Source organism: Rattus norvegicus, chromosome 9 (assembly GCF_036323735.1).
Source record: "Rattus norvegicus strain BN/NHsdMcwi chromosome 9, GRCr8, whole genome shotgun sequence".
Lineage (NCBI taxonomy): Eukaryota > Metazoa > Chordata > Mammalia > Rodentia > Muridae > Rattus > Rattus norvegicus.
The window spans coordinates 3,413,364-3,435,756 of record NC_086027.1 but is presented as its reverse complement, the minus strand read 5'-3'; the positions used below and the strand labels follow the sequence as shown (position 1 = coordinate 3,435,756).

Below are 22,393 nucleotides of genomic sequence, written 5' to 3'. Positions count from 1 at the left end.
CTCGTATTTGGTCACATCAAAGAAAAACTGGCGGTGGTGGTGATGGTGCATGCCTTTGATCCCAGTATTTGACAGGAGGCAGAAGCAGGTAGGTCTTTGTGAGTTCAGCCTGGTTTACATAGAAAATACAGTAATGTCAAGTAACTAAGGCTTCCTTCATATCAAGCACTGAGATAGTACTGGACTGTGTTTGGTGTTCATGTATCCTGTGGTGCTGAGGAAGAAACTTACTTGTCTGAGGCCATGTGGCAAATCCACAGAGGGGACCCTAATCCAAAGCTTACATCAGTGAAAGCTGTCTACACTCTGTTCACATCCCTGTTTGGTTCAGATACAGCTGAGGGTATGTGCTGGAACTTGGTCACCACTGTGGCAGAGGTGAGATGGTGCCCGGTGATGTACTCTCTTATCTGCAGAGGGCCCTGATCTCATGGACTGAGTTTTGCAAGAGTGAATTCTTCCAATGTAAGACCAGTACATGTGCTTGGCCATCTCTTTAGGTAGCAATTTCCTTTTCTGTTTCTCTCTTACACTGTTCTGAAGCAGGCCAAACAGACTAGACCACCTGATATTGGGATTCAGTCTCTAAACATGAGCTGGACAAACCTCTTTAATAGGCGACCAGTATTGCGGCTTATTACAGTCACACAAAGTAGATTAACACACCCATTACATTTACTGGTCTCAGTTTCCCTTGGCAAGCATCATTCCCCTGCCGAGGGCTTTCTCTTCTCCTAGAAGACCCAAAAGCAGAAGAAAGGCAGTGTCCCTGGCAGCGCCTCACATCTGGTGACAGATGGGCATGGGTGTTGGAGGAGACAAGCTAGCACCCTCACTCTTGCTTGGGGTGACTCTGAGGTGTGTGTTTCCCATTCCTGTCTTGTTTCTTCTCTTCCCCCACTGTCACTTTCAGAGACACTGCTGCCACCTCAGGATTTCCTGAACTCCCATTCTTGTCTGGGGATCATTTCCCTGGATCTTAAACCACAACAGTCCAGCTCTAGGCAATGCTGTCATAAAATTGGACTTGAGTGGTAGAAAAAGCTAACTCAAGTTTTGTTTCTAGGTCCTTCTGTTTTTGTTTTGTTTTTCTACTTTGTTGTGTATAAGCCTGGTATCCTGTGGTCTGTTCTTTTTAAGAGCTTAGATAGGCTCTGGGGTATCCAGAGCTCCGCTGGCTTCAGAGAGAACTACAGACTCTCACAGCACCTGAGTAACCTGCCCATGGTAAGTGATGGATTGCCAAAGACTGTCTGTGATCACCAAGCTCTGAGGTTCTGCTTCCAGGATTTCAGATCTTGCAGTCCAGATAATCCCTGCAGACTGCCTGAGTGAACTGTGTTAGTTTGTAGTAAATAACTAAGGGGGTGGGGCAGGCAGCTGGTGTGTGTGTGGGGGCCATTAAAGGCCTGAAAAGGTTCTTAACAGGGAAACCTTTATTTATGTATTCATCTGATTTTAATTTAAACATTTTCTTTCTCTCTCTGTCTCTCTGTGACTGTCTCTGTCTATCTGTCTCCCTCCCTCTGTCCTTCTTTCCCCTCTTTCTTCCTTTTTTCTTTGTGTGTGGACTTAGGTAGCTTCTTCAGTCACGCCACCAGTTTGCTAAAAACAGGGTCTCTAAATTAACCTGAATTCCATCAGTTCAGCAAGACTGGCTGGCCAATAGTTTTCAGAGATCAGCCAGTCTCTGATCCTCACCTCTACTCCAGGGCCATTTACAAATATATGCTACCAAGATATGTGCATGGCAGATGTATGCCCATGCGTGAGTGCTGTGGCCATGAACCCAGTCCTTGACCCCTCATACAGTGGATACTCAGCCATCCCCCCAACTCGTAATCACTTCGGTTTAGAATCACTGTGTTTTAGCATCAGGGACCTTACAAAATGCCCTGTATTGGTGGTAGGAAGCATTTATCTACACAAAGGGAAAGGTCCCTCTTAGCTCTTAGGACAACTCAAAGAGAGCCAGCATTTTGCTCTCCTCCACTGATGTCCTCTGTGACTGTTGCCTGCCGTCAGGCCTGGCTTCACGTTAATTTTTTCCATCTGCTTTGGCTGCAGGTAATTTGGAGACACTGACGTCATGGACCATCTGTTGGGTAAAGCCACAGCAATGCTTTTCTCCTGAGCTGTTTATGCCTTGACAGCTACTTTGGGCTATTTTAATGTACTCTGGGCAGGGACCCCACACTGTTTCAACTAGTTCTTTACCCTTGCATCAGAGTCAGAACGGAAGTTAATTTTTGTTTTGTAATCATTTAAAAAAATCCAGTTATGAATAGAAATGCTAACATTCATGGCTAATCCCAAAACAAGAAAAGCAATGGATCACAAATGTGTTTGAGTATTAGTGGTCACAGGAACATACAATGTGTTTTTTTTCTCTCTTCCTGGTGACTTCTGACAGACTAACTTTCCCATCTGATCACTCCAGCTGTGCCTGGGGCCTAGCACAAGGGAGGTGCTGAGTAAATTTGGTAGCATGGAAAGATGAGGGTTTCCTTTTCCTGAGTATACCTTACAGACTGTGGTACCTGCCCTTGGTTGTCAACCTAATATTGGGAATGAACTAACACGAAAATGGCTAGACAGACCTGTCAGGGCATTTTTCTTACTTAAATCATTTGAAGTGGGAGGGCCCACATTTACTTAATCCAGATCTTTGAGTTTGGAAGATCTCCATCTGGGCCATACCTTCTACTGGAATCCTATATAAGGATAAGACAAGAGGAAACCTTTGCTCTTTGCCTTCTGGCAAGTCCAGTCCTTACTGGCAGGAGAGCTGACTTCAGGTTTCCAGTGTACGCTGAAGACCAGCTTAGATATGCAGTCCCACAGACTCAGGAACTACTGCATACGTGAGCCTACTGTTGGTAGATGGCTGTGGTGGGCTAGCTGGACCACCGCCTGTGAGCCAATCTAATAAACCCCCTTTCTGTATACACATATAGAGTCATTCTGTAAGTCCTGTTTCTCTGAGAACACTGTCTAATATGTATATCTGTATACTTTCCAGTCTGTCATCTTCCTGGGCCCCCAAACAGCAGGGAGCTATGTTTACTTCTTCCCTAAGGGAGATTCCAGGAGACTGCACAGAGATGGAGTTCTCACCCCTTAAAACCCATGGATATAGAGCACCCACCACATTTCCTAGAGGGCTAGAGATGCCTCCAGATTGGAGCAAATATTTGCTGTGTGATAAAGTTGTCCTGGGAAGATGCCACACAAATGTCTCTCCACCCCACATAGGGAACCCACAATAGACAAAAGTATGGACGCCACCAAAGTCCAATTTGGTGAGGCAATGAGTTTTATTGGGACTACTTATAGGCATATATATATATATATATATACACACACATATATATATGTATATATGTATATATATATATATATATATATATATATATATATATATATATATATGGGGTTGCTTGCAAGAGCAGAAATCACTCAAAGACAGCTGCATCATTAAGGCCCACGCCGCATGAGTGACAGCTCGGAACCTGGAGCACACTGCACAGGTTGGAGAGTGACCATTCCAGGTGCCTCTGGTCTAAACATCTTGCAGGCACCCAGCTGCTTTCTGCTTTTTCCAGGCAGCTGGTGTGGTGTCACCAGTTTTATTTGCAGGTCCCCTTAGTAGGTCTGAGAAGGAATCTCAGCTTCTATTGCTCACTCTGGCAGGGAGGGGCCTGGTGAATCCGGTCAGTTTCAGGGATTTCCTAAATCTACTTTGAGTTGTTTACCTGCCTGTTTTAGAAGCCTCCTGTAGGATAGAGTGTCCCAATAGCAGAGGAAGCTGCTATGCCACAAAATTCCTTCTGAATTCCAACACGTGACACTGATAGTAAGTATTAAACCGAGAGCCCATCAGACTTAGTTGTGGGACACAATGCACCACAAATCCGAGTGTTTGCTTTCTAAAACAGATCTTAAGACAGAATAGTACAGGGGACCTGAGTGACTATGAGGTCCCTGCTTTGACTAACTACTGTGTGCTGAAGCCCCACCTCCCTCGTTCTGCCTAGATGCTACTCTTAGTTTCCATATTAAAAAGAGCAGAGGACTTGATCCAATTTGAGCTTGCACTGAGCTTGTGCTTGCTGTCATAACCACTGTGAATGTGTTTGTCCAGTTGCCGTGTTGTGTCTGGAGGACACAGCTGCTTGCATTCATTCGCTGCCTCTGGCTCTTACAATCTTTCTGGCCATCCTCAACAATGCCCCAGGAAGAAGGGTAGAGTACAGATGTTCCAGCTAAGGCTCCAGCAGGTGCTCAAGGCTCTGACTCGATCCACATTTGTGAGTTGTAGCCACTGGGAGAGGGACAGTAAGCTTTCTTTATTTTTTCTTTTATTTTATATATTTTTTATTTACATTTTAAATGTTACTCCTTTCCCAGTTCCCCTCCAGAACCCCACTGTCCCATCCTCCTTCCCCCTGCTTCTATGAGGTTGCTCCCTCTCCCACTCACCCATTCCCTCCTACCTCCCCATCCTGACATTCCCCTACCCTGGGGCATCTAGCCTTCACAGGACAAAGGGCTTCTCCTCCCACAGATGCCCAACAAGGCCATCATCTGCTACATATGCGGTTGGAGCCATAGGTTCGACTTGTGTACTCTTGGTATGATGGTTTAGTCCCTGGGAGCTCTGGGGGCTCTGGTTGGTTGATACTGTTGTTCTTCTTATGGGGTTGCAAACCCCTTCAGCTATTTAAGTCCTTTCTCTAACTCCTCCATTGAGGAACCCATTCTCAGTTCAATGGTTGGCTGCGAGCATCCATCTCTGTATTTGTCAGGCTCTGACAGAGCCTCTCAGGAGACAGCTATATCAGGTTCTGTCAGCATGCACTTCTTGGCATCTGCAATATTGTCTGGGTTTGGTGTCTGTATATGGGATAGATCCCCCAGGTGGGGCGGGCGGTCTCTGCTCCATATTTTGTCTCCATATTTCCTCCTGTGAGTATTTTTGTTCCCTCTTCTAAGAAGGTCTGAAGCACCCACACTTATTAAGCACTGTGGTGGTTTGTATATGATTGGCCCATTAGGCAACATTAGGAGGTGTGCCATTGTTAAAGTAGGTGTGACCTTGTTAGAGGAAGTGTGTCACTGTGGGTGTGGTCTTGTCCTAGCCACCTGGAAGCCAGTCTTCTCCTATTTGCCCTCAAAATAGGGTGAAGAACCATCAGCTTCTCCTGCACCATGCAGGCCTGGGCACTGCCATGCTCCTACCTTGATGATAATGGACTGAATCTCTGAAGCTGTAAGCAGCTCCAATTAAATGTTGTCTTTATAAGAGTTGCCATGGTCATGGTGTCTGTTCACAGCAGTAAAATCCTAACCAAGACAACCACTGATAGGTCAACTAAACTCCGATGGAAGGCCACACATCCATGAAAATATGGGCACTGCAAATAGGACATGATGAGAGAGGTGGGGTTCTGTTGGACGTTGAGAGGGTAGGGAAAGAGGATGGATCTAGGAGAAGTTGGGAGAAAGAAATTCATTGTATGATATTCTCAAAGAACTCCTAAATAAACCCCATGAGTTTAAAAGTGAAAATTAAAAAGGCAAACATCTTTGTTACATTCCTATTCTTCCCCACACAGTCTTCCCAGACCAACCCTCACCTTAGTCCTGAATTTGGGCTCTGTGACTAGGTCCAGAACCCTTCCATTTTATTTCATTTGCTCTGCTGTTAATTTAGATCAAGCTGCACTCACCCCAAATTTGGAGGCCACTGGTCTTTTTCATGATCTCTTGATTTTCTAATGTGTTGTCTATACGTTATGATATGTATTTCTTGTCTATACATTATGACATATATTTGGTGATAATTTTTCAATGCCTAGGACCTTTGTTGGCACAGCACTGTTTTCAGCGTGAATCTTCCAATCTTTTATACTCTGTGCAGAGCTTGGCACGGTTGTCCCCTGTCTGCCTACTTAGATCATCATGTGTCACATACCTTTCTTCTCTGTACTTGGACATCAGAGTTTTTAAAAAGTCCTTCTAACCAACTGCCTCCTCTCTGCCATTCTGTATGACGTTTCTTCTTTCTGGTTATTTTTCCTTACTTCATGCCTATCCAGTTTTCAGATCTCTACTATATTTTAAGTTTCTTCTTAACCCACCATTCCTTGTTGGTGTTTGCTTTTGTTTTTTTGTTTTTTTAACAACACTGTGTTTACAGTGTGTTTTGTCTACATGCTATGCACATATGTGAAAACTGAACACTTTCCTTTGTGTTTGGCAGATGCCATGCCTGGTACACAGCCACTCACTCTTGTCTTATTTGGTAACAGAATCCCCTGTTTAACAAGATGCACGACTTATTTGTGTCTCAGCGCTAAATACAATGTGAGGTTAACTAATGGCCAAAGACATAAAAATGAGAGTATGTCCATTCACAAAAATGTCCTCCTTCAGCCATTTCTCCTTCCTCAGATAGAATGCCAGACTCTACGGCTAGACACCTAGCTGTCAGTCTGGACCATGAAGTGGAGACTGCAGCCTGGGGACAGTTGCACAGTATGTGAGATAGCAGAGGAGTGCTGCGGCTCCAGGGACTGTATGATGGTAGATGATCTACACTGACATCAGAATGACTTCTGTAAGGCATGAGACCTCTTCACTTTGCTTTATTTATTGTATCTTGTCCGTGAAACTCATCTAAACTGATTCTGTGTAACTAGTGTCTCCTCCATCAGACCAGGAACTGTAATGAGGACAGGGACCATCTGCTTGGATGGTCTCTATTTGGTTTTGTTTGTTTGTTTTGTTTTTGACACCAGAACTCACTGTGTAGCCTTGGCTACCTCAAACTTCTAGGGCCCAACAGAATGCCAAATATCAGATCAACACTTACATGAATATTTCTAGAAAGAAAAGGGGGGGGGATGAAGAAGATAGCCTCAGGGAATATTGTAGTAATATAGGAGTCCCTTTTAATAATGCATCTGGCAGCCTTGCTCCATAATCCACACCCACTGTGCACCCATACACCCTCTCTGAACAGTGCACATAGGACTCCTCTTTGCATCTCACTGTGCATACACCCCTCTCTAAACAATAGTCTAAGTTATTGTTCCCCTAACAATGACTAAATCTAGATAATTCCCATTCAAATATTCGATGTAGCCAGTGTAGCCAGTATGTAGGATATAAAGACTGACCTGGTTTGGATTGGTTGGAAAAATATGCCCAGTATGTGAAACTGTGTCCTTCATGGCAATTTTTAGGGAGAATCCTCTGTTTACTCTGTCTTAGTCAGTTTCTATTGCTATGATATAAGACCATGGCTGAAAGCAACCTAGGGAAAAAAGGGTTTATTTTAACTCACATATCCAGATCATGGTCCATAATGGATTGAAGTCGGGGCAGGAACTGGAGGCTGGAACTTGGAGGTGGGAACTGCAGCAGAAGTCATAGAGAGGTGCTGCTTACTGGTTTGCCAGTTGTGGCTTGTTTAGTCTTCTTCTTATTAGAACCCAGAACAACTGCCAGGGGATGGCACTGCCCATAGTAGGTCGGATGCTTTTACAGCAATCACTGGTCAGAAAACATGTCCTATAGACTTGTCTACAAGTATTATGGGGGCATTTTCTCAATTTAGATATCCTCTTCCCAGATATGAAACTAGCCAGTACACCACGATTAAAGTCAGATACATTATGTAAAATCAATTACATTAATTTAGGACATTTTATTAAGTCCTATAATGAATATAGGACAATCTGTCAATCACAATAGAGATCTGCCTTCTCTATGTGTCTTAATAATTAAACTCCCCTTGAACCCTATAAAATGCAGCCCTCAGCAATAATTGAGTAACTGCATTCACTTGGCCACCGTCAGTCTTGATCATGTTTCCCTCTTTTCAATCTGTAGTGCTATCTCACTCCAAATAAATCTTTCTTGCTACATTTGCAAGTCTGGGGGAGCCCTTATTTTCAGTTCTCTGAGTGAGAGGCCAAGAGCCTGGACATACTTGATTCTACCCCTGACCACGAGTAATGGAGGGATAGAAAGGAAAACATAGAAGACACCTTTGTGTTTTAGAATTTAAGAAAATTTTTACACAATCCCTGTTAAATGACATAGCTAGTCCTCAGCCCTTTGGATTGAACTGACAATACTGATTACATCTTTCTCCATGTGCAGAAAGAGAACGCAAATAGAGCACGAGGAAACAATCCGTCTGTTCGCTGTGGATACCCTCACCGCGGCGCATTTCAGTCCAGCCTGACAGGTACATCCATCAACATTTACTCTGGCGCTGCTCAAGGTAAGTCCACAAATGAGATAGAATAAAACATGTCGAGATCAATAACATTTAGGGCAAACTAACATTTTAAAATGCTCCTTTCATTCCTAAGTTATTAATTAGAACCACTCTAACTTTTGATAAAACGTAGATGTCAACATCTAGAGATGTTGTAACTCTTGTTGGATGTTGAATCAATTCACTATAAACAAGTGGTCCTGATGGTGTTCTTGACAGCCATGGATTCCTTTCTATTTCCAGGAGGGACACTGAGGATTCCCAACAAACTGATTCAAGTTGGCTTGCCTAACGATCCTGACACACCAGTCTGTGCTGTGTGTGAATATACAGTAGTGCCACCAAGGCCATGCCCTTCACATGTTCATGGTCAGGAGAGGAAGAAGATACTTAGTCAAAAACAAAACAAACAAAAAACCACCACCTCATTTCTTTATTTAGAAAAGATTTATATATATATATGTATGTGTATGTGTGTATGTATAATATGTATATGTGTGTATCTATATATGTATGTGTTGTGTGTATGTATTTGTATATGTATATGTGTGTATATGTAGAATATGTATGTGTGTATCTATATATATATGTGTATATTTAAGTTGTATATATGTGTGTGATTCTGTATGTGTGTATGTCTATACATACATGTATATTTTTATACATACATTTATAACATATGTACATATATGTATATATGCAGGTATATGTGTGTATGACACTATGTGTGTATGTCTATATATACATGTGTATGTGTGTCTATGTATATATATGTGTGTGTGAGTCAGTATATCACATATATGCATATATATGTGTGTGTGATTGTGTGTGTGTGTGTGTGTGTGTGTGTGTGTGTGTGTGTGTGTGTGTGTGTTATATGTGCAGTTGATTGCCCAAAGTACAGCAGGGAATCAAAAGACAAGCCCACATATTAGTCATGTAGGAATGGCTGAGTAGAGTCTGTCTACATTAACGTTAGCCTGAGTCAATACTATATCAAATTATAGAGAAGAATAAGCTTCCCTTTGCTTAAGTAAGTTACAGTGGAGCATTCTGTTACCTGCAAACCCAGGTACTCCTAAATCCTAAAAATATCTCTCAAATAGACTACTTGAGATATTTTCAAAACTGTAAGTTTAATTCTGTAGTAACAAGGACTAATTGGAGGTATCAAAGATCAATAAAACATTGGTTAATTAGAACTAAGTTTTCAGAAGACTCACAGTTCAGTTAGATTTGCTGTAGAAAGAAAGCACAGTAAGGAACTGATTCCCTAATTAGGAAGAACTGTAGGTTGAATGGCTGTGGCTCTGTGTGCAATAATCCAGTTTGGATTTGATTTCAGAGAACACTCTCAGATCATCCTAGTCTCCACCGCACTCATCTGCATGTGAAATATGTCTCTCAGCTACTTTCTTGTTGCTGCAGTAAAACATGTTGACAATAGTGACTGAAGAGAGAAAGGCTCTTTTTGTTCTGCAGTTTCACAGGGATATAGCCCATAACTGCAGGGAAGACCCAGCAGCAGCCAGAAAGGCATGGTGGAAGGAGCAGAAGGCTGGCTGGTCACATGCATCTATGTTCAGAGAACAAGGAGTAATCAGTAAGCAGGGCTGGACTCTAATACCTCAGGGCCCACCTCAGTGAGCCACTTGCTTGAGAGAAGTCCTACCTCCTAAGAGCTCACAACTTTCCCAAAGAGTGCCACCAGCTGGGGACCAAGTGTTCCTGAGGGGAACTGTCACATTCAAATCACAGCATACATGTTTATTCTGACTATAGCATATATGGACACATAAAATACCTAAGCGAGGCAGAGATACATGTAAAAGAAAGACTCATGCACACTCTAAGTTTTCTTCACACATTCCTTTAGAACTACGTGGTAACCTTGGAGTATAAGTAGCTCATAGTCTATTCGACCACCCTCCTACAGCAGAGGACTGTGTGCTAATTGATCCCAAATCCCTTTAAAGCCACAGACCCTAACACCTAAGGATGTAACCATGTTTGCCTTTACTGAGGTGGTCAAGTTCACTGAGGCCATAATAGCAAGGTCCAATCCAGTATATCTCGTGTCTTTACAAGAGGGAAAGACCTTGTGAGGACAGACATGTAGATTGTTGTCTTTATGCAGATGAGGGCTGGCACAAGATAAGGCAAGGCCTGTGATTGGGCAGTGAAAAAGTAAGGCAGGGACAGAGTTTTTATAAGGCGAGAGAGAGGAAAAGGAGAGGAACCAAGGTAGAGGCAGAGAAGGTCAGCCCAGATCCATGTGGCCTTAAATGACCACAGGTAGTCATGAATATTTCTTAACAGATGGACTTTTATAGGACAATTTGCCTTATCTAGGTGGGCAGTTTATATCATTGGTTGTGAATTTATTATGTGGAAGTTTTGTGGATTGAGGATTTAAGATACAAGTCTGATTGCTAAATTACAAGGTTATTGATGAGTTGTGACTGTAGCCACAGCGGGAAGATACAGGGAATGTGAGCAGGGTCTGCAGCAAGAGAGTTACAAGAGGGCGGCTGCTTTGCTGACTGAGATGAAAATACCCCTTAGGTGCCATGTGGCCCTCCGGTGCCAGCTATAGCACGGGATGGAAGAGATTCTTTTTTAATATTCACTGCAACACAGAAAGATGAAACCAACCCTGCTGATATCGTGGGTTCCAGCTAGAACAACTTGAGGATAAGTGACCGCCCTTCAGGCCAACCCATTACCACTGTTTTGTTCTGTCATCCTGGCAGGATGATGTCAGCAGCATGGAGGTAGTTGCCAATATGTCCCTATTTTAATTAGTGCTGTAATGAGGAGTCCTGGAAAAACATTGTTTCTGGTTTTTTTTTTTTTTTTTGTGGTGGTGGGGGATAAATGGCCAATATGGGATTGCTGGGTCAAAGGTTAAGTGCACAGTACAGCTGTTGCATTAGACATTGATAGATTGTCCTCCCAGGGATCTGCCCTCTCTGTGGTTCTACAGTTCTGCATTCCAGAGCCCAGTGGCTTCCCAGTCTAATCAATGAATCAGGGTAAAGTCCTGCCCCTTTGATAATCTGGTAGTGGAGTCTGTTTCAGCACAGTTTGGGTTATGTATCCTGTAAGACAAGGAAAGGTTAACAGGGTTTCAAAGTGTGTGGGCCATCAATAATTCTCTCCCCCTTTAACTGTCTGCACATTAGTTTCCAACTTTCAATTGCGTTTCTAGGAAATGCCCCCCTGCAGCTGCTCAGTTTCATTTTGGTCTTGGGAGACAGGGTCTCCTCACGTAGCCCAGGCTGGCCTGGAATTCCTAACCCTCACCCACAAGTGCAGGCGGACGTGTGTAGGCCGCCACGCCACTCTTTATTTTGTAAAAGCACATTGTGCGTATGTACTAATATGAAGCAGGGGATATGCAGTCTCCTTATATCAAATGTTATGTCCTAATATACCTGCTCAGTCTTTAGGTGTCTTTTTGTTGTTATTTATTTGTTGTTTTACTTTATTGCAATCGTTTCTACTTCAAAAACATTTTAAACCTGCAAACGTGGCCTCAATAGTATAAATATTTGCTTCACATTCTCAACCCAAATTTACCAACTCAGTTACTGACTTCAATTTTTTTCCTTTTCTCCTCCTCCTCCTCTTCTAATTCCTTTTTCACCACCACCTCCTCCTCCTCCTCCTCCTCCTCTTCCTCCTCCTCCTCTTCCTCCTCCTCTTCCTCTTCCTCCTCCCGCCCATTTTTCTTCCTTGTCCCATTTCCTTTCTCCCTCTCTACATCTCTAATTTGAACATGTTGGGTTCTTTCCTTTATTATCATAAATACCAATTATCTTCAATACCAAACCCTCAATTTCATCAGATAACAAAATCTTAAATGTATATGCTACTCCTTCATCTACAGGTTTAATCAAACTTTGCACTTATGTCAGTAATGCCTTCGGCAGATTACTTTCCTTCTCTCTTATTCAATCCAGGAAGTGCTTGCATTTAGTTCTGGTAATGCTTTCTCCTGACACCAGGGATAGAACCCAGGACTCTGCATATGATAGGCAAGTGCTTTACCACTAAGCTATATCCCTAGTCCTTGTTTCTGTGGCTCTCTCTGTAGCTCTCCTGTCTTTAACAATACAATTTCCTCATCACAGTAGAAGTTTGGAAAAGCAGAAGCCACAAATTCTTCTGAGTGCCTGCTGTGGGTGTGTGTCCCTTGGGGTAGACTCAGGCCTGCACAGTAGGAACACCACAGAGTAATTGATATTGATCCTTTATTGGTAATACTGACTTTAATCATCTGATTCAAGATACCTATACATTTTTAGCTATTTTCACACTAGTGAATGTATTTATTATTTGTAGCATTGGTATAATAAAATATCCTGACAAAAGCAGCTCAAAGGAGAACTTCACTCACAGTTCGTGGGCACAGTTCATCGAAGTCATGGAAGGCCCTGTGGCAGAAGCTTGAGGCTGAAGGGACCTGTCTCCACTGACTGGGACAAAAAGGAATAGGGAGAGGAAAAAGGGGGAGGTCTGCGTTAGAGTGAACTAGGATGGGATGGTAAATTCAGATCGGGCATGCTAGAGTAGGTAAATGGCAATTTTTGATTGCCGAGCTTTGATGTTTCAATAGTTGGACCTTGGGGACCAGTCTCGGGAATGAATCAGGCATAAAAAAATGGCCAAGTCCTGGAGTAGACCTGGGTGGCCAGCTTTAGGAAAATAATCTAACGGTTTAGCAGGGCAGAGGGGGAGGGTAAATCCTGCTGGTACCATGTTTGCTTTGCTTTGGCCTGGTAGCGCCCTCCAGAGGCAGCTGGTTGCATCGCACCTGGAGAGGAATGTGAATGAGTGTGGTCAGCTTGTTTTCTTTTTAGCCAGTCTATGTTAACTTCCCTGCTTAGTTAGCGCCATGAAGAGAATAAGTCCCCTAGGGTAATGTCCATAGGACTGTCTCCTATGTAGTTTTAGATCCTGTCAAGTTGATGATATTAACTGTCACAGTCAAAATTAATTATCACAGTAGCTCATAAGTAATTTATTGATGAGACTTTGAGACCTATGTTATTCCTTAGTAAATTTTTACAAACACATTTTGCATCCTTAAATTGCCCTTAAATTAATAGCAGGATGTCTTCAAAGTAGAGGTTTTATGATTCCATCATTCCTTCTGTAGCTATTGTTTTTCTGTTATAAGTCTGCCTGTCTGTCTCTCTCCTTCCCTCTCTGTCACTACATCTATTAATCTCCTTATCTGTTTATTTAAAGTCTACAGAAATTCATAAACTTTTATTTTATCCATAAATTCTATTCCATTGTTTACTTTGATGTCTATTCAATATTTGTTATTTCAAAGAATTCATTCTCATTCTCAGTTGCCTTTTCTTTTGCAAATGTCCCCTCAGTGATTTAAAAAGTGGATTATTCTTAAATGTTAACGTCTACTGTAAGTTTCTTTTCCTTTTCCTTGCATCTCTCTCTCTCTTGCAATTTGCTTTTTGTAAATACCTGGAAGCTGTAACTTGTCACATTGGAACACATCAAGGAGTGGGCAGACTCATGCTATTGGCTGACCGTTTCCTCTTCAGGCTGTGTGTGCTTTTCCATTGGGTGGCCATTTGATCTTCAGTGCAGAGGTGCTTTTCCATTGGCTGGCCTTTGGTCTTCGGTGATGTAGGTGCTTTTCCATTGGCTGGCCTTTTGCTCTTCAGGCTGTGCGTGCCTTGAGGCTTTTCCCTAGACTTTACTGCATATAGCTGTCAAATATGAGACTGGAATGCTGGAGGCTGCTGTGCTTCCGGATGCATTGCATAGTCTCTAGATTGACACATTCCCTTCAGGAGGGACTTGGGAGGCTCACATGACTCAGGAAGGCCCTGAAAACTCAAGTATCCTTAGACCCCCCTGTGAGGTATATAAACTGAACAATTGCTGGAGATCCGAGACTCTTCGGTAGAGCTGTCGGAAAGGTGGAACCAGAGCTCCAGGACTGCAACTTTCTATTATGCTGGGTTGGGCTTTCCCACAATACATCTGTCAGAGTTACCTATGCTCCTTAAAGGAACCCCAGTCTATTCCCTGCTTCACCAGGTCAGACCAGGGGATGTAATTGTTTCTTTCTTCTGTTACTGTTCTACCTGGAATAAGTAAGTATTCAATCACATCTCTCTAGAAAAAGTCATACTAAAGCATGTGAGACTGGCAGCCCGGCCTCCCCACCCTTCTGAAGAACCAGAACATGTGCCTCAGGGCTTCATCTCTCCACCGTGGAATCTTCTACTTTTTCCCCAGACAGCCATCCTGACACAGTATCTTCAGAAGCTCTCAGCTGTTGGCTTTGAGCTAAGCTCATGGTTGCCAGGCCCAGGACTAGAGGAATTTCTATGCACTGGAGGAAGAGGTGATTGGGAGTCAGCACAGCTTTGCACAAGGTAGTATTCTCTACCCAGACACCAGTTCCCTCTGTCTGAGGACTGTAGTTGTTGGTTTCCCTGGAGCTCTGCTGAGTGGCAGCCTTAATGCTGTCATGGTGGGCTCCTCTGTTTAACTGTGACTATGTTCCCCTTTAAAGTCTGCCAGCCAGACATTTATGGGTAACTCTCAGGTAGATAAGTTAGGCCCTCTCTCCACAGTGCCAGGGATCCTTCCTCTGCAGTCTTGTGTATTTCCAACAGAGTTTGAAGGCAGGAATATGAGCATGTGGACCTTGACTTTTATATAGATGCTGTGTCTAGGAGCTGGTCAGAGAATCAGGGCTTAAGTCTTTGTTCTAAAGTCATCACATCATCTACATCCTCTTGCCTTCCGTAGCTTCTTAAACTCCAACACTCCCGTGATCTCCAGGGGCTGCTTTCCCGAATTGCTGACTGTGAACCTCATCCCTGGCATTTCCCCCCAGACATTCCATCTCATGGCAAGTGAACTCTAGGGCCACCCTTTCTCTTCTTGCAAGTATTTTAAGCAGGAGAAGAATCACAAGCAAAGTTCAGGGAGAAACGAAAGCTGTAAACTTTCAAACCAATCCCAAGCCGGTTACTCCCTTTCTACTTTCCATTCTCCTGCTAAATACAGATGCCAACCTCTCCTAAGAACCGTTCTTTTGAGAGACACAATGATTAGGCTTGTGAAGCAGCAGGAGGAAAGCCAACTAGTACAGAAAGGTGGTGACGGAGACTGTGTCCATTCAAAAAAGGGCCCAAGGACACTTAAGGCCTAGCACTGCCCTCAGGAGCCTGCAGTTTTATCCATCAGGTTTTCAATTATGAGGTCAAATTGGAAGGCAGTCCACTGTTTACCACTACACATAAACGTAATGATGCGGGAGAGTCTACTTTGTGGGGCCAATGGACACAGGCACACAGCCTGTCACTGTGGAAAAACCTGACAAGGCCTGGAGTGCAAGATGTAGATATCAAGAACAAGCACAAGGCACTGAGCTGACAGGTCATGGAGATGGAAGTATGCCAGCCTGGCACCCTGTCTTAGTTAGGGTTCCACTGCTGTGAAGAGACACCATGACCAAGGCAGCTCTTATAAGGAAAACATTTCACTGAGGCTGGCTTACAGTTTCAGAGGGTTAGTCCATTATCATCATGACAGGGAGCATGGCATCATGCAGGTAAACCTGGTGCTGGAGAAACCAAGAGTTCTACATCTTGATTTGAAAGCAGCCAGGAGAAGCTGTCTCTTCTACACTGGGTATAGCTTGAGCACTGGGAACCCTTAAAGCTCACCTCCAGAGTGATACACGTACTCCAACAAGGCCACACCTATTCCAACAAGGACACACCTCCTAATAGTGTCATTCCCTGTGAGCCAAACATTCAAACACAGGAGTCTAGAGGGACCAACCCTATTCATAGGCATTAGAGGACAGATAGATGAGAATGAAGTCCATGTCTCACCTCACCTACACTATTCGCCCATGCAGAGGGGCTGTAAGATTATTCAGAACTGGTGGAACACTTGTTGGAAGACAGCCTGCTATTTATAATGGCAGACAGAAAAGCTAATAGTGCTTTATTTAAGCCAGATTTAGCATTTGACTCAATTACCTCTTGCCAGAGCCAGGCAGCTTAAACAGTTTCATTGTCTGTTCTAATGATGCATTTGACTGAATACTTCCTAAATTTCACCTCAGATGTAATTGCTTGGTCACCTCAGTGTCATTAGTCTTCTGGTATGTGAGCTGCTCTGTGGCATCTGAGAGCTTCACTCACACCTGATCCTATGAGTCGAGTGGAAAGCTGGGACAAGCTGGGGCTGACAATAGGAATAGGACATGTGTGTCATTTCACCTTGGCAATCTCAGCAGCGTAGGACTCATCTAAGGTGGCTCAGGGCTCAAAGAGAAAGCATAGAAACAGACAGAACATATGACATAAGACCTGAGCTGCAGCACCCTTCTCCTGCACTTCATGAAGTCACCAGACTCTCCACTCAAGGCAAGGGAGAACAGATCCTACTTCCTGAAACAAATGGTAGCCACCTTGTACCACCATAGTATTAAGGAGCACAGTAAAAAGGACAGTGCTGCATTATCTGACTCACAGGGTGACTGTGTAAGTCAGGATTCTTCAGAGAGACAAAATCTGTGGAAAATAGTTGTCTTATTTACTTTTCTATTGCTGTGATAAAAACACCATGACCAGCCAGGCAGTGGTAACACATGCTTTAATCCCAGCACTCCTGAGGCTGAGGCAGGCAGATCTCTGTGAGTCTGAGGTCAGCCTGGTCTACAGAATGAGCTCAGGGATAACTAGTGCTACACAGGAAACCAAACAACAACAACAAAAACCAAACCCAAAACACCATGACCAAGGTTAACATAAAAAAGAAAGCTCTTAATTTAGGGCTTGTGTTTCAGAGGGTTAGAACCATGGCAAAAACATGGTGGCAGGAACATTTGAAAGCTCACTTCTTGAGCCACATGCAGGAGACAGAAAGCACACTGGAGATGGCACAAATCTTCTGAAACATAAGCATACCACCAAGCAACACACTTCTTCCAAAAAAAGCCATACCTCCTAAACCTTCCCAAACAGTTCCTCCAACTTGGGACCAAGTGTTTAAGTATATGAGCCTATGGAGGCTATCCTCACTTAAACCACCACAATAGTATAGAGATAGAAGATAGGTAGATGGATTGATGGATGGATGGATGGGTGGATAGACGATAGATAGATAGTGAAAGACCCCCAGAGCAGGGAGGCCCTCACTCAAGTCTCGGGATGATGCGACCCCCCCAAGAACTCACGTAAGACTGTCCTTGCTGTAATCACATGAGGTTTATTGATAGGAACCAGTGCACTGGGGTCGAGACTTGTATCCCAGGCAGGGGCAGAGGAGTTCGACCACGAGTAGCTGAGAGGAGTATTTAAAGGAAAAAGCCACAACCCAAGGGGGTAGGGATGGCATCATTGGAAAATGTGGAGAATACCAGTGAAAAATCACAAGGAGAAGCTTCCTGTCTCTCAAGATTGCTTTTAAGATTGTAATATAACTTTATAGTCAGCTAGTTCCTGGGAGAAGCTTTCTGTTATCTTTACTAGGCCGGGATCAAGTACTTAGTGCCTTATCTTAAGCCCTTTAATCTAGTTCCTGGGAGAGCAGGTTCAAGAAATGTGACCTTTTACCTACTCATAGGTAGAGAGCGGGGTCTGGAATCTGAGGTATTTAGGGCTTCTTTGGGTGAGATAGCATTTCTAAACTTCTGACTTCTTGGCTGTACTTTTTATTCTTTCAATAGATAGATAGATAGATAGATAGATAGATAGATAGATAGACAGACAGACAGACAGACAGACAGACAGACCAAGGCACATGAGAGGTAACTTAATAAGGGAGTTATTCACATGATCATAGAGGCTGAGACGTTCCACAACAGATTTCTGCAAAGCAGAGACACAGAGATGCTCAATCTAAACTTAAAATCTTGAAAGCCCAGGGGTCATGGGGCTACTGGACTCTAAGGGAAACTGGGAGTAGAGTTCCAATATAGAGGCAGGAGGGTAAGAAGAGATCCCAGCTACAAGAGGAAAAAACCATCTAACCTCTCTGTGCTCTGTCTGTGCCACCCCCACCACTGTTGCTACAATAGCAACCAGGCATGTAAAGGATGTATCTCGCCTACTAAGTGTGCAAGGATTCATGACAGTCTATACTCCAGAGTAATGGTTTACCAGTTTTCTGAGTATTCCTAAGTCCAGTCAGACTGATACCCAGAACTAACCATCATGGTAATGAGTTCTTTCTAGTTTTCTCAGGACTGAGCAGTTTCTGGGGACTTTAACCAAGACCTTCCTAGATAAATAGGTTCTGTTAGTCACCCTTTCTTGGTTCCTCTTTTGTGTCACTGGGACTTGATTGGGCAGAAGGGTTCCTCTTACTTTGGTTTGCTGGGGCACTCTTGTAGGAAATGTCTTTTCAGTGGGTATGGGGTTCTAGCAGGTGGTTCAGAAAACAGCTCTCAGAGAGTCAGCAAACTAGTCCTTGGAAGAAAGGAGAAGAAAGGGGAAATCATGGGAAGAGCAACTGTCAGAGCACACTAATACTCTCACACAGTTGGTTTTATCTACTCTTCCCCAAGCCCCCTGAGCTGATGTCCATAGCTACCCAAATAGCTCAGTGAGTAGAGAATAGAAATCAAGTTCAAGTTTATCCTTTGTCACTCCTATTGCTTAAGTGACTGTGTAGACCCCTAAATCTTTCTGAGTCGTAGTTTTGCTTTACCTCAAAAGCAAGTATGAGTTTACCAATTCACCTACTTAAAAATTATTTTTCCAACATTCATGTTGAATCCAGGACCTTGCTAAGTAAGTACTCTACCACTAATCTATATCTCTGACCCTTTAAGATTTATTCTTTATTTTAGGAGATGGCTCTGTGGGTTTCTTTCCCAATACGGAAGTGTGGCAAAGTGGTTCATGTCTATAACACCAATGCCAGAGAAGGCAAGCAATGGCAGCGCCCCAGAGCTCATTGACCTGCTAGTCTTGCCATCAGTAAACTCTAGGTTCAGTTAGAGATCCTGTTTATAAACAAACAGAGTAGTTATTGATAGAAGGCACCCAAGGTTGATGGCTTATACAGGTGCACACATATGTGCACATATGCATACATATTACTTACACATGTATACACATCAACAGGATCGTGGTTTGAATGAGAATGGCCCCCATAGACTCACATAATTGGATGCTTGGTCTCTAGTTGAAGGAACTACTTGAGAAGGATCAAGAGGTGGTGTGGTCTTATTCAAGGAGGTGTGTCGCTTTGAGATTTCAAAGTCCCAAGTCATCCTGTTATCTTTCTGCCTCATACTTGTGCATCAGGTGTAAGCTCTCAGCCATTTCTCCCTGCCTGCTGCCATGTTTCTTGCCATGACATTCATGAACTCTAACCCTTTGGGACTGGGAGATCCAAATTAAATGCTTTCTTGTGCAAGTTGCTTTGGTCATGGCATTTTGTAACAATAACAGAATAGTAACTAAGTGATGTGTTACCTTCTTTCTACTCATATAACAGTTATATCTAATTCATCTCATATAATTATGTAATTCACAATGTTATTCAGTAAGACTTTTTGCTTTAATAAGGTTCCTTATTCTGTCATGTGTCCCATCATTGAGGAGACATGGCAGAGTCCTGTAGTGATAGATAACTTAGAAATGGAAGCTTGGGAAATGAAAATAACTTACACAAGATCACCTAAGATGATTAGAATTCAATAGGCCCCTGGTTCACAAGTTGACAAACAATAGCTCCTGGGTCAAACCCAGCTCACTTCCTGGTTTGTAAATGAAGACATTCATTTACAACTACATATGGTTTCTTCTGTGGCAGCTGCATCAAATACTTACTATAGAAAATCCATGGTCCACAAAGCCAAAGAACCATCTGATGGGAGCTTAGAGTCAATGCTCCCTCTGTCTTAGGCCATTGCTTTTTTTTCTTTTTTCTTTTTTGTCTTTTCCTAATTCTTAAAATTTTCACTTTTATTTATGTAATTTACATACAGTCACAACATCCTCGCACATATAGCTTATCACTTAGATGTCATTCATGAAAGTATGAGGAGTTTTTCATTGCATAATTGAGAAGATAAGGTCTAGGAAGAACAAGATTCCTCTAACAGTTCGTTGGCTGGATGCTAATTTAGGAGTTGGTACTTAGGACAGCCTGGTTTTCTGTAGGGTGGTCCTAACCAGAGGTGAGGTGCTTACTCTCATGGTTTTCTTTCTGTTCCAATTCAAGCTGCCCTATGGCTGTAGCACAAGGAGACATGAGAATTCAAGACCACAGTCATACCCTCATCTGATGTAAATAGTAGTTCTCAAAAGCATAGACTAGTGAGCTAGAGTGCATGCTGCTCCTCGGGCTTGAACCTACATTTTTTTTTTTATTGTAAGTACCCACTGAATCAGTACTACATGATTTGGTGAACTCACTGCTTCTGTATGGCTTAGGCGATCTCAGCTGCATGTTTCCCCTGTTTTCTGTTTGCCATCAACTCAACAGGATTGCTAGTCCAATATAAATGATAGGAATCTAGGACCACTCTTGGCTGTTGCAGAAGTATCAAAAGATCATGATCTTTTCTAAATGTTTTCCCAATGACTGTCTCTTAAATATATAAATTACCTTCTTCTGTGATACTGACTAGTAACTCGTAACCATTGACAAGCACCCAGCTTCATTTTCCAATATGCACTCACTGACCTCGTGTGCTCCGAGGAAGTCCCCTTCTGCCTCCTCAGCGACCGTCCTGATGACTTCCTTATTTCCCTTCTACAAGCAGAACTGAACACAGTGCTGTTGCCAAGGAGGATTTTGTTTTCTTGATAATCTCTGCCTGCCAAAAATGCTGCTTCTCGTTTTAAAAATCATCCCTCTAGGAATGGTGTGCCACCGTGCTTGGCTCCCCCATGTTACTCTGAGCACTCACTAGATAGAGTGACATCTATCAGTCACAGCACAAAGAGGACCATTTACCATGGATGTGCTGGGCAGGGTCACCCCCTCTTTGAGATCTAGACTGAAAGCAGACTCATCCACTGGGTGGCGTCAGTGCAGCCTCCACACTACCTGTCCCTGCCACTACCCTCGGAACTCCTCTTCTCCACAAGCCCAATACCTAAGGTGAGAAGCCGGCTCCGCCCACTGACTGCTGCTCTTCCTCCTCCATCAGATACGTCACGAAGCCAGGACGTGTACTGATTTGACAGACAGCTTGCAGGGAAATCTAGTGTCCCCATTGACTCAGAAGTCCCTTAAAGCTTCTAAGAATAGTCGACACAGGCGTTCTCATCACCGGAAGAGACAGCTGTGTATTTAAGAGCATACTAATCCCGTCTGAAGTGTTAACTGCTGAACTACACGTGGAGGTGGTACATTTAGATGGGTAAAATCTTAGCCTTGACTCCTGATTTGTGTTTAGACGTTGATGACTAAATTTCTCTAGAAGACAAGTTATTTTGGGAACAGCGTGGAATAGGACTGGCTTCATTTCAAATGCAAGCTTACCGTTTTGTACAATTCGCCTCCACATTCTCTCTTCTTGACTTCCAGAGCCAGGGTTCCCCAAGGGCAGAGAGCGCAATATATAAATGGTGCTTTAAAACCTGGGAAGAAAAAATTCCATTTTGTAATCCATTTTTAAAAGATTTAAAAAGCAGTAAACGTTAAAGATGCAAAGCAGACGTCATTAAGTTAAAATCTTGAACAAATGCCAAGAGTCCTACGCTTTGTCAAATGTGAGGCTCCGGTTCCTCAGCCCATCAAAGCCTCGGATGATGGGGAAACTGAAATTCACAGCTTTGACAACAGCCTACAGCTCTGCATCTCTACATTCTGGAAGTTTCAGGGCCATCACAGGGAGTATGCGAAAGGTCAGCTGCCTTCTGCCTGGCCTTCCCACTTTGCATTGATTCTGACCGCTGATGTTTACACATCGAGATAGCAAAAACTGATTCCCCACCGCCTCCACTGTTTTTAAGAAGTTGTTGGGTTCAGGTGTGACCTTCACTTTCACCCCAGTACATGACTAGCACTTACAAAAGAGGTATTTTTTCTTTCAAAGTAACATGAAAAATTATGCATAAAATGAACCCT

The 22,393-nt window shown here is 43.2% G+C and overlaps 1 long non-coding RNA gene across 3 annotated transcripts in view; it reads right to left on the bottom strand.

The window, feature by feature from the left end:
- Positions 1–22,021, bottom strand: part of LOC102554555 (uncharacterized) — a 39,854-nt gene extending 17,833 nt beyond the window's left edge. Inside the window, exon 1 of one of the 3 annotated variants that reach the window (XR_010054679.1) lies at positions 21,806–22,021. This is a non-coding gene — a long non-coding RNA (uncharacterized LOC102554555). Of the gene's footprint in view, positions 1–21,001 lie in introns of all 3 variants that reach the window. The other 2 variants (XR_005488999.2, XR_005488998.2) reach the window with 2 other exon arrangements.
- Between the last annotated feature and the right edge of the window lie 372 nt (positions 22,022–22,393).